This window comes from Eptatretus burgeri, chromosome 1 (assembly GCF_056783735.1).
Source record: "Eptatretus burgeri isolate ZD-2024b chromosome 1, Ebu_testis_v1, whole genome shotgun sequence".
NCBI classification, from domain to species: domain Eukaryota; kingdom Metazoa; phylum Chordata; class Myxini; order Myxiniformes; family Myxinidae; genus Eptatretus; species Eptatretus burgeri.
In genome coordinates this window covers 73319588-73332654 of record NC_140961.1, presented here as the reverse complement: position 1 = coordinate 73332654, position 13067 = coordinate 73319588, and the positions used below count along the sequence as shown (strand labels likewise).

Sequence of the window (13067 nt, the reverse complement as noted above, 5' to 3'; positions counted from 1 at the left end):
TGTAGTCAGGGTTATTGTAGTGCCTACTGCACAGTGCAGTTTCAACAGCCAGGATGTAGTTGACCACATATTGAGCTGACTGTGATATTGTTTCCCACACCAGCACACCAACACTAAGTTTGTTTGACCTTAGGCGTGCCTAGAAGAGGTTATCCACAGACGTTAGTCCTCAATTTCAAGATTGGAATTTGTGATTTGCAGTGTCCATCATAACCATGATGTTCCTTCTGGGATTTAGCCTCGTCTCTTAACCGCATATTTGTATTACCTTTGAGCCTATTGTGTACATAGACCGTGCAAGACTCAATCTACGATTTCCAACAAAACATTTTTTAACACATTTAAATAATGCGCTTCCACATTTCAGTCATCCCAGGTGTTTGCGAGCATGCTATTGTGCATTGCACAAGGCGTCTGATGAGAAGCATAAGTGGCTGCAGCTCAAATCGCCTGCTGCTCTTGAACGTAATGGAAGGTGGGTGATAACTCGCACATTAACCCCCAATGCACCTGAGCACATCTGCTGAGATTTTTTTTTTCTTCTGAAAAGCATGCACAAATATTATGTTGACACATAATGTCAGATTGATAAGGTGGTTTTTGGTTTTTTCCTTATGGCTGGAGCCATAGAACTTCATGCCACATTACTGTGTGAATATGCAGGTTAGGGTATAGTAGCGAGTCACCAATACGGATGATTGTTTTATTTTTGGAATATGACCGCCTGCATTGAGGCTGAAAAAATATATGGAGAGATTTCGAGCTAAGTCCTGTATTTGTGTTTGTATGTAGTAGGCAATGTATAGGCTGACCGTTCAAAATAGTCATATCACATACTAGCAGGGTATGCTCACACATTGTAAACAATAACGAACCATGTTTCCCCCATTGTCTCGGGTCGCTCACCTGCATTTAATTATTTTCATTTGTTCATATTTTCATTTACGGATGCTTTCCGAGGGTTCTGTGATTTTATTTCCTGGTGTATTGGCTTCAATGTCTGTCGGCACGCAAAATTACCGTGCTTCCCCCATTGGCTCGGGTTGCGCACCTGTGTTTATTTTTTTCATTTATTTATTTTCATTTATTTATATTTTCATTTGCGGATGCTTTCTGGTGGTTCTGTGATTTTTTCCTGGTGTATCAGCTTCGATGTCTGTCGGCACACAAAGTTTCAGCTTTCTATGTCACTTGAAACGAAACACTGTTCCATCTTCACAAAGTTATGGTGGCTATATTCGATGAGAGTGTAAAACCAGGCCTTGTGTTGTCATACCAACATGATGGAATCATGTCAGTGCTCTTTTGTGGAGTATTATTGAAAAAAAAATTCTGTAGTTATGGTGTGGGTGTGATACCCAAGAGAGAATGTCACTTTCTTATGTTGGAATCTTTGTAATTGCTTCAGCCGTTATTGTGCTCGGCTGGATGACATTTATCAAGAATTCTGTGGATGAACGAATCAGCGATTTTTGCGATCTCTCGATCTGGTACTTTAGTGATGTATTCTAGCGTCTTTTTTCATTCTTGAAACGTTTGAGAATAAAAGCGAGGGCTTTTAAAAACTTATCTCTTCACTCTATTGCAATTTTTAACTGGGTGTTGGCTTAATGGTTCGGGTGGTGGGCTTGGGATCCTTGGATCCTGAGTTCAAATCCCATTTGGCTGTTGAATTAATACCAGGTGGGGTTGACTCTGCCTGTCATCCTTGGCAAAATGAGTGCCAGCTTGCTGGTATCCTGTGTCAGAGTGGTGACCTGTCCAGGATTGTGTCCAATAGCAAAGGAGACTGCTTAGATAGCACTAATGCGCTGCACAGAGTATGGTCCCGATGGATGGATGGATGCATGGATGGATGGATGGAAGGTACTGATTTTTAATATCAGTCAGTCAGTGAATCATTCGGTGATTCAGTAGTGAGAATGAGCTTTATATTATCATATATTAGTCCAGGACATGCTCATGTTTTTTTTGTTGTTTTTTTCCAATACATATGATTTGTTAGAAAATGTTTGTATTGAGGTATGAAGAAATCAAGAGAAACACCATAAATCCATTCAACATGAAGAGGAATTTTTTTATTGCGTCTGAACCCATGAATGCCTCACCCAGTTCCTCTGAAGACCCCCCCCCCCCCGTTATGTCATCTCACGTGATGCACACTGAACATAGTCACGTGATGCAATGTATTCCATTTAATTATGAATACTTTACAATGAGGCCAGACACCACAGTAATATTATGTGATGTGCCCGTTCATCTGACACGGACAGTTTGAATCACAGTCTGAGGGAGACCAACTGCACCTGCACGCAAACTTTAATAGTTAGTTTTATTGGATACAAAGTTGAAGTTCGTGGAATAACTAGAAAATAGAAAATAACAAGAAGGGCACTGGAAAGAGTGCATGCCTCCTCCAGCTGATTAGTTGACGTTTTTTTATCCCACTGTAAGGCCAGATCTGGTTTTGGACCAAACTAAAATTTATTTGGCTTGTTATTGTCACCTATCCAACTCGTCCACCAAGTTTTATCTGAATCGGTCCATAATTTTTTGAGATATCGTGCTAGATATCATTTTAGCCCTGTCACTCAATGGTAAAGAATCACTTAAAAAAAATTCTTGGATTCGGATTCTCATTCGAATCTTCACCAAGATCGAATCATTTCTTCCTTGTCATACACCCAACTTGCCCACCAAGTTTCGTTGAAATCCGTCCACAACTTTTTGAGATATTCTGCTACATGTCATTTTTGGCCCGATCTCTCAATGGTGAAAAATCACTTTAAAAATTCTCAGATCCAGATCCAGATCTTCACCAAAATCTAATAACTTCATCCACGTCACGTACCCAAGCTCTCCACCAAATTTCGTATGAATTCGCCCACAACTTTTTGAGATATCCTGTTCACAAACAGACAAAAGAAAAAGACGTCGTACAGAGCACGATACTTGCAAAATCCAGCCCCCTCTCCAAAGGTTGCCATGGATACATCAAATTGTCCATTTCTATTCGATTAAAATTGACAATCGTAATCAAAGTTCAGGTCAATCAGATGAAAATTTATTATTTTTCAGATTGAAATTGATGATTTTAGAAGTTTGACCTTGTGTTGACCTTTGACCTTTTGACCTCAAATAGTTGATTTCCCAATTCAGTGACAAAATATGCAAATTCAGTTCCACTTTCAAGTCAATCGGATGAAAAATGACAATTTTAGAAATATGACCTCGATGACCTTTGAGCTTTGACCTCAAAATCAATAGGCTTCTCAGTTGAGACTACCTCTACAACTTGGTAAAGTTTCATGATGATCAGTGTAGAATTGTGACCTTTAGGCAATTGACAAACAGACAGAACAACAATATCGACTGACCAATATGCTTGAAAAATCTTCGATTTTGCAAGGAACAAACGGACAGATAGGGGTGAAACATAACCTCCATCCACCTTCGGTGGGGAAAGTAAGGAACACACCAACAGCAAGGCAGAGGGACACAACAGAGGGAAACTTGGAGGGAGAATGGGAATGGGGAATAATGAGACATTTATATTTTCATTTATATTTTCTTGCCAGGGGGCAAGACCCGATTTCTTGGTTAGGTGTACACGGCGTGCTGTAAAAGGGTGGGGTCATTTTTTTCATTAGTATGGACCCGAACAATCAACTCTCGGGTGGCCACCCCTCTGGGAAATCCACACCGCCCAACAGAGATGCCTTTGTAAGAGTACCCTTTGTTGTAATTGGTATCAAATGTGCCTTTATTGGAAAAAGTGAATTATTAAATTTTCAGTCACAATGTTGTTGCGGTTCTACGAAGCCGGCACTCCCACTCGATTATGGCATACGACATATAGTGGTCCTGAGATAGTTATTTCATAAAAATACGTTTTCGATGGCCCTTCCCTCATGTCGAGTGGGTGTATCGGACAATGCATTGTGAGGGCTTCTTGGCAGTCTCTATTTCTATCCTTCATCAATTTTATTTGCTTTGCTGCACACATGATGTTCTCTTTATGCAAGCATGCGTGCCACATCCGCAGAGTAATAAGAGGCAGCTCATTAGCATATGTCACCAAAACCCCATTCAAACTTCACGCCATTCCCGAACCAGCCATCACCTCAGATCTTCTCCAGACTCGAACCACTATGCCACATAATTCCTATAATCATCACAATGTCCTTGTAAAAAATCCCTGCATCCATGAAGGCTCGCTTCCCTCACCATAACCGTGACGACGCTTCAACCACCTCACCACAACCTCAATGAAATCCGCAAGCAAGTCACCACCCTTATTCTTCTTGCGTAAGGCTTTCCAGCTGCTGGGGTAGCTATCATTTCTTGGAAGCACGACTGTGTCGCTGATGCAGTGCCCCTCTACCAGTGCACACTGGTCCTCATTTTGCTGACCTCGGAAGGATGACAGATTGAGTCAACCCGCTGGTGTATTAATTCAGTGGCCAAAGGGGCTTGAACTCAGGACCCTAGAATCCCAAGCCGCCACCCGAACCACCATGCCAACACCAGGTTTAGTCACCACCTTGGACGCCCACTATTGTCCTTTGAAGATATTGGGGAATCATGGACGCCACCTACCATTACAGATGCTTGTAATTGCAACATTCTGCCATGTGGCTTGAAGTGCAAGTATGCATGAACATCAACATCGCCTGGATAGCCCAAGCGCTCCACTCAGTCACAACCCCGATTTGGTGTCCAGCACATGTTCATGGCCGGAAAGCACACCCAGAAGCCTGCACCCCATGTTAATCTCGGAGCTGGGGGCAAATGAAGCCATTTTTGGCATCAGGTCCTCGCAGGTCAGGCGAGATTAAATCTTTGACTTGCGACAGGTACAGAGTAAACAACTACCGAGGGGTGACACTACTCTCAGTGCTGAGAATATCTTTATTCCGAGAATTCTTGATAGGGTTCGCCACCATCTGCTTGAGCACCAGCGTCCAGAGCAGTCAGGCTTTACACCAAAGAGGTCAACGATTGACCGTATCCTTGCTGTTTGGGTCCTCGCCGAATGCAGACAAGAGTTTCGGCAGGGGCTGCTTGCAGCCTACGTTGATCTCTGTAAAGCATTTGATTCAGTGAATCGGGATGTCCTCTGGAGAATTCTCTGTCTTCGTGGGGTGCCACCAAAACTGATCGATCTGATGTTTTAATTGTATTCTGGTGCTGAGAGTGCTGTGAGATGTTGTGATTCCATCTCTGACTTATTTCCAGCTGTTACTGGAGTTCGTCAGGGGTGTGTACTGGCCCCCACACTTTTCAGCACTTGTATGGACTGGATTTTGGGGAGGATGTCAGGGAGATCAAGCTGTGGTGCATCATTTGGGAATGTCAAGATCTCTGATCTTGATTTCTCAGACGATGCAGTCATCTTTGCAGAGACACTGGATATCATTTTGGGGGCCCTCGAGGTGCTCAATGAGGAGTCAGAGCCGCTGGGATTACGGGGTTCCTGGGTCAAAACTAATATCCAGGCTTTCATTGACATCTTGGATGCTGCTATCTTGCCTGTACCTGTTTATGGTGAGGATGTTAAGGTCAAGGAGAGATTCACTTATATTGGCAATGATAGTCATGTGTTCACTGGCTGTGAGCCAGAGGTCAATCGATGGCTGGGTCGGGCTTGGTGAGTCATAGATTCACTGGATCATGGGTTGTGACACTGCCGGTACCTGTGCAGGAAGACAAAAGTCTGAGTCTTCAGGTCCTTGGTGCTTCCAGTCTTGCTCTATGGATGTGAGACTTAGAATCTGACCAGCGATCTGAGATGGAGACTTTTAACTTCTTCGGTACCAGATCTCTTCGGAGAATCCTTGGCTATTACTGGTCAGATTTTGTGTCCATCGAGCAGTTGCTGAGAAAGACTCAAATGAGATTTGTTACCTGTATAGTCCGTGAACGTCAGCTGCGGATATATGGACGTGTGGGCTCGTTTTCCCGATGCTGATCCTGCTCACCGGATTCTCTCAGTGAGGGAGCCTCATGAGTGGAGGAGGCCAACGGGCCATCCACGTGTCTCGTGGTTGCAGCAGGTTGATCAGTATCTCAAGGAGATGGGGATGGGCCAGGAATCTGCCTGGGGGATGGCCAGACGGAGGCCCCTGGAGTACTGGCGGAGAGTGAATGCAGCGACGCACTGCTCCGGCGATGCTCCCATACCTGACGTGACTTGTCCTCCCAGGGGCAGGGCTAATCCTTGGAAAAGCATCCCTGCTCCAATGGGATCACTGGGAAATGCCTCCCGACCATCTTGATCCGAATTTGGCTTCTTATCTCGTCAGACGTCTGTCTATTAGTCCATGAGCCAGACATCAAAAATGAAGTGTTGACTACCAAATTGAGGGACTAAAAGCCACTATGCTTTTCAGTTACCTTGATGTCTGTAGAGTATGGCATCGTGTGATGGACGCTTCTCATGCCCAGCTTAATGGTATTTTGGCGGCCATCTTAAAAAATGGCCACCACTTTTCAATGACCTTGATATATGTCAGTAAATTGGCCATATCTCCGCAATGGCTTAACATAAACACATGATGTCACATTCATATGATTCAGCATAAAATTCTGCATCTTTTGGTGTGTATTTTGTTCAGTAATGTTAATTACTTTTTTTATTTATGAACACAAATGTGAAAAAGTCACGTTTTTTTTTTCATTTTTTTCCACATTTTTTCACCTATAATCACCATATACATCAAAGTTTACTTATTTCAGGGTATTTATGCATGACTTGGTTATTAAACATTGATATTAGTGATATAAAGTCCGAATTATACCATTGTTTCACTTTATATAACTAAGAATTGAATCAAGTATAACGGCTAATTGCAGTGTTAGTCATTACGTTTGTCCAATAATATCAGTGTAATTTCTGTTCAAGATGCTCATATAAGATGTAACTTATATCGGTAAGCATTTCTTACACCTTTTTGGATATGTTCACAGGGTCAATGATGATACCTTTACGTTTTCCCCTGCTGAACAGGTCTATATAAAAATATGAACAAGCTACCACTTTTGCAGTATCAGCTGTTTTATATTTTGATTACGTTTCACCACATATTGTACATCTGAATAATATGATATAGACTGTATCATCGTTTCATAGAAAGTAAGAATAATTCTAATTGATTTTTATCAGTTATTTTCTTGCATGAAATTAGTTTATTATATGAATGCTAAACAGCATATTGTCAGAATAGAAAGTACACGTATGTGAGATTGCTATTAGTCATCGTCTTCACTGTCACACATATCTGCTGCATCCTGGTAGTGGTCATCACTGTCTTCATCAACCATATTAGCACATTTCATAAGCTCACATGCTGCTGTACACCTGATTCCATTCAACATGCATGTGCATTGTGATGGTCGGCATGCTCGAGTGCATCTGCATGAAATGAGATCTATGACCATTTCAGGTGCTGGTGAAGTGGTCATCCAGTTGATCATGAGAGATCCGTCCTGACATTTGGCCCAACCATGACCCTCTGTAGGATCTGGAATGGCAGGGGAATTGTCTAAGCTCCTCCTCCATATTGCAGTCCGGTAGTTTGCCCGGTGTGTGTGTTGGAGGAGGGTATTTTCACATGCTGGCAGCTGGGCAGAGTCAATTTCCCCTCTGTGGCAACGGAAAATGTCATACCTCAGTTCATTTACTTCATGCACTTTGGAATTTCTGCTGTACAGCTTGCAAGTGAACTCTTGAATGGTATTAAACACTTCTGAAGACAAATCCCATTGGCTTCCTAGTGAAGTAAATGCATCCCTGTACTTCTCATTTGGGTGATGAGTTTCAGTCCTTTGAACTTTCCCTGTCCTGCCAGTGCACTCACTGTGTCACAGCCAGTCCAAGGGTGAAGTCCTAACAGTGCAGTGCACACTTCATCTCCAAGTGCAGTGGCTAATCGTGAGATGTTGACAAGCCTAAGACGAGTTTTGTTTCCACGCCTTATAAACATTTCACTATTGATTTGCCTGCACAGACCAAGAGCAATGACGAACACATCTGTGTCATCTACTATTATGAGTAATGCAGGATAACTCACTGAAGCATTCTTGGCATGTAATAAGAGCCGAGTGTCTGCCTCCTCTTGGTCTGATTTAAGAGCTTCTGTCTCCTCATGGCTCTCTTGGGTGAACTTGATACATTTTTCACCACATGTGACAAACATTGTTTTGTTACTAAAGGCCCGGTCACACCTTGACGTTTTAGCCAGCGATGGCAACGTATTAAAATGTATGTAAAACGCTGGCTGACGTTGAACTTTTGATGTTTTTTTTTAAAGATTCGGACGTATTCATAGCGACTTGGTCTTATGTATAACATATTAGTAATGGACACAGAACGTTTCGTTGTGTTATAGATAACTTATACCAACGAATGCTGAACCTGTTGTCAGCCTACACAACCGATGCCCAACGATAGTGTAACTTAGGCATAGCGCGTTGCACGCATCGCCGACGATGTCGTGACGTAGCCTATTAAAAGGCTGACGCACAACGATTCGAATCATAACTGCCGTAGAAATGGAAGTGTCAACATCGCGGTCACACCTTGGCGATCTTGCCAGCGTATGCCGACCTAAGAAAATGTGTCTAAAACGTTGGGGCACGTCAAATACGGTATGAGTAAGTTTGGTATACGTGAGTAGAACGCTAAAGTACGCTATCATACGTCGTAGTAAGTAGAGTACGTCAAGAAATTTTAAACATGTTCAAAATTTTACGACCTACTCGGCGTATGACACACGTTCCGCATGCGATGGGGATAAGTTTTACACACGATATGTAGACGCTTACACACGTCCACAAACGCTACTTATAAGCTACTCATAAGTCGAAACACGTCGCGGTAATGTCTTTTTTACGCGAAACTTATTTCTAACTTATGTTTGACGTGCTTTGAACCAATTCTTTACATAGTCCCAACACACATCGACGTATGTAGACGTATTCCAATGACGTCTTCCGGTCGACAAAAAAATAAATTAACGTGTTTCTAGCTTACAACTGCCATATAAAGACGTGTTCCCAGCGGTTTTGGGAATTGGTATATAAAAATGCTGCTCATAAAAGGGGAACCCAACAGTGTTTTCGAGTCCTTTTTGAGTCGATGTCCATGTCAGCAGTAACAGTATCAGTATCAGTATCAGTATTAGTATTAGTAGTAGTTTGTTCATGTTGGCAGTAGTAGGTGAGTGTGAGTGTGAGGGGGAGGGTGTGGGTTATGATGGATCGTCCTTGCGTCCGCGTGTCCACGGGTAGGAGACATCTTTTCACCATTGTTCGAAGTTCTTCGCGGCTAATTTTTTATGGGGCTTTTTCAACAATGAGCTATAGCTTGTTTTTACGATATAGGTCTATTCATAACGGGTTGGACAAATGCACAATGAACTAATAATGTGCATAGAGCGCTTTGATTACTTATAGATACGATATACCAATGAATAATTATCGTGAAGCCGGCGTTCACAAACTATGCCCAACGATAGCCTAACTTATCCATATCGTGCGGCAGTTTATCTTTGGCGGTGATGTAGGGTTTGCTATTCATAGGCTGCCACTCAACGATTTAAATGGCTGCATCTCCACTATTGAAAGTAGACGCTTGCGCTCAACACTTGGATTTTTTTTACACTCAACGACTTTTAAACGGTACCACTCAACTATTTTCATTGTTTACAATGAACGATTTAAATTGCTTTCACTCGCCTTTGTTTTTTGACGCTGGGGTTTGGAAATTTGAAGCGTTTCTTCTGAACGTGTTAAAACGCTCAAACTCGACTATTTTAAATAGACGCTGCTGATGGACAATTGGAATCATAGCCAAGCTAGACATCGAAGTGTGAACATCCTCGTCATGCCGAAGAAAAGTTTGAAGAATGCTGCAAATAAGTGTCCTGGCTGTGGCCGTGGACGCTGAAGCAAGGACGATCCATTATACCGACGTCTTTCAGCCTATGAGTAACTTAAAAGTAACGTCTGTCGATGTGTGGCAACGATCGCGTAACGTGCCAACAACACGTTAATCATAGGTTAGAAATAAGTTTCGGGTACGCTAAACATTACCTCGGCGTGTCTCAACTTATGATTAACTTACAAGTAGCATGTGTTGACGTCTGTCAACAATCGCAGACCGTGCATACAACTTGTGGCCAGCGTAGCGGAACGTATGAGTCATACGCCGGCATACGTCGTGAAATTTCAAGCATGAAAAAATTTGAGGACAACCAAAAAGTACAACGTTTAACGCCAACGTACAACGACGTATGGCAGTGTTTTTCAGCGTGCTCTCAATGGTATCAAAACTTACCCATAATGTATTCAACGTGTGCCAGCGTTTTAGAAAAAATATTCAAAAATCGGCATACGTTGGCTAAAACGTCAAGGTGTGACCGGGCCTTAAGTTGTTGTCTTCGCTTGGGATCTTTCCAGCTGTCCACTAGAAACTGTATCAGGTGGTTCTTACTCTCCGCACAGGCCAATAAGCTTCTCCATTTTTTTATTTTATGTCCTGGTTGTATCTGACTAAAGGTTATTCCTTCCTGTGAACACTAGGGTGCTTCATAATAGGGGTAAAAAAAATAAAAGTATGAATATTCATTCTCCCTGGGTGTGCCTTCGTTCCATTTGATAGTAAAAACATACCCATAAAATATGAAACAGATTGGGGGATGTTTAGGGGTTCCTCAAGTTGGCACAATATTGTTGAAATTTGCCAAACTCTAACTGACAACTTGCCGTCGAATGTGCACAACGCAGTACACTTCACAATTAATATGGTTGTTTGATATTTTCAAAAACCACAGCAGTCATATCGGATGAAAGAATAGTTTTTCCAAGGAGACCGAGATGAGCTTTTTGACATTGCAGTGCAAAATGCCCTCTCCATAATGGACATAATTGTGCCAACTTGAGGAACCCCTAAATATCATGGAATTTTGTTCATTTTTGACCTATAAATTCTTATGGGGTATTGGAACAAAGGCAAAATCAGGGAGCAGCAAAAATCAAACTTTCATTTTTTTGGAACACCCTAGTGAACACGTTGACACGTTCAGCAGATTTGATTGAGTGCTCTCTGTACACATCAAATACTACATCAGTTCTACTACTTCCATGGCTGGTATGGAGTATCTGTACTAAAACACAATCAGACAGCTCAGCAAAGGTGTGATTCTCTCCATGCATCTTCTGAATGAGCCCCATTGCATCAATCAGTGTAGCATTTGGTTGAGGAAGTTCTTCAGTGGCTGATACTTTTGTCTCCAGATGCTTTGCGATGACAGCTTTATTGGTTTTCTTCACTGTACCATCACAATTTGCAAGTGCCCATGGTAGAAGACCAAGAGGGTGACACAAAACTTTGCACATATCTAGTTTTCTGTTCTGGGCAATGAGGATCATGTTGCCAAACAATCTCCTATCAGCTCTCAAGATTACTTCTTGAGTTGATCCTTTCACTGGCTTCTTATTCACTGAAGAAAACATTTTCAGCATAAGTTTTTTCAGTGTGTCATAGAACCCATCACCCTTCTCAAGTCTCTGCACCCTGAAATTCTGGTAGGCTTCTTCTCCTTTCTCCTGGACCTTGAAAATGTCATTAGATATTTCAGGAGTGGCCTCTGCTCCAGTGGACAGGTTAATGAGATCTGATGGATCCTGATGAAAAGGATTTGACCAACTGTTCTCCAACAGATCAACATCATTGATGTAACATCAGACTCATCTCGCTTGATTTGTGAATGCTGTAAATCTGTTTGACTAAGTCCTCCACATCTAGCAGATACATGTTCACGCAGTTGCCTCGATGCCATAGCTCGATGTTCAGCTGTAAGATAATACCTGGCAACAGTTCCTGGTTTCAGGCTGAAGCCACATGTTCCTCCTGCAGTCTGGGTGTCCTTATTGACAGTCTCTTCAGTTGTTTGATCCACTGCTATTCGACCAAATTGATTGAAGCTGCTTAGCTGAACTGAAAATCGACCCCCAACAAAGTGAGCATACAACTCTGGGCTTGTCTTCTGAAGTTGGCACATCTAGGCATAGTAGACTGTAAGATACCTTGCATAATTGGTTTTGTCCATTGCAAAACACCATGGAATCATTTTTCTGATGCATGCAAGATGTAGTTGCCAGTCACCTTCTCTGTCGGCACAAAGAAGCCCAAGTAAAATTTCGATCATTTCCACATATGTCATCCAAAATGCTGCCAATGGGCCTTTATCAGTTTTCAGAACCTTTAAGTAAGCACTGAATATCTGCAAAATTCTGTTGCATGATTCATCCTTAACTGCAGCATCATAAGTTGCTACACATGTGTCATTACATAGCTTGTGGACTGCCTGGATGGTGTGATTTAACTTTTCAAGATCTTCAACATGATTCTCTTCAAGCCAGTGTACAAAGCTTCTCCATATTAACGTCATCATTACTTCGTAGGTGAGTTTGTGGAAACGCACTGCCCGGTTGTACTGCTTTCCTTCAAGGACTTTATTTATAGATCCTTCAGCAATGACTCCTGCTTCCACAGCCAGGTCACGTAGCCCCGCATCTCCAAAGAGCTTGCCAATTATGGACAGAAAATTGCACATCACATGAAAATTTCCGAGCATCAGAACAATGCTTCCATATTTACCTGGATATTTCCAAGCCACTTCTGTTGCTTTGGCATATAAAGCTTGATCCATTACTACTGCTATGTTTTGGAAATGAAGCGACTTTTGGATATTTTGTGACTGATACATAATTTCTTGAACAGTTGCCATTTCTGTAGCTGGGGCATTTATAGTTGGGAGGTAACCCACAGTGTCTTGTGTAATTACAATATCTCTTCTGGTTTGTATATTAAATCCAGTCCATGAAGCGATCGTCTGATTGTCAGTCTCTTGTTCCCGTGCGATCATCCAAAGGTGATTCTTTTGTGAAGCTTTCAATGTTGCATTATTTTCAGGAAGTTCAGTCACTGGTAGGGATGGTGGTGTGGTCCTTCTCGTTTTCCAGAGATATAATGAGGAAGCTGTCTCTCATTTGGATAGATT

General features: G+C 42.2%; 1 pseudogene; it reads right to left on the bottom strand.

Annotated features, from left to right (window-relative positions):
- Nucleotides 1–7251: 7251 nt before the first annotated feature.
- On the bottom strand, nucleotides 7252–12065 carry LOC147034744 (uncharacterized; annotated as a pseudogene).
- Between the last annotated feature and the right edge of the window lie 1002 nt (nucleotides 12066–13067).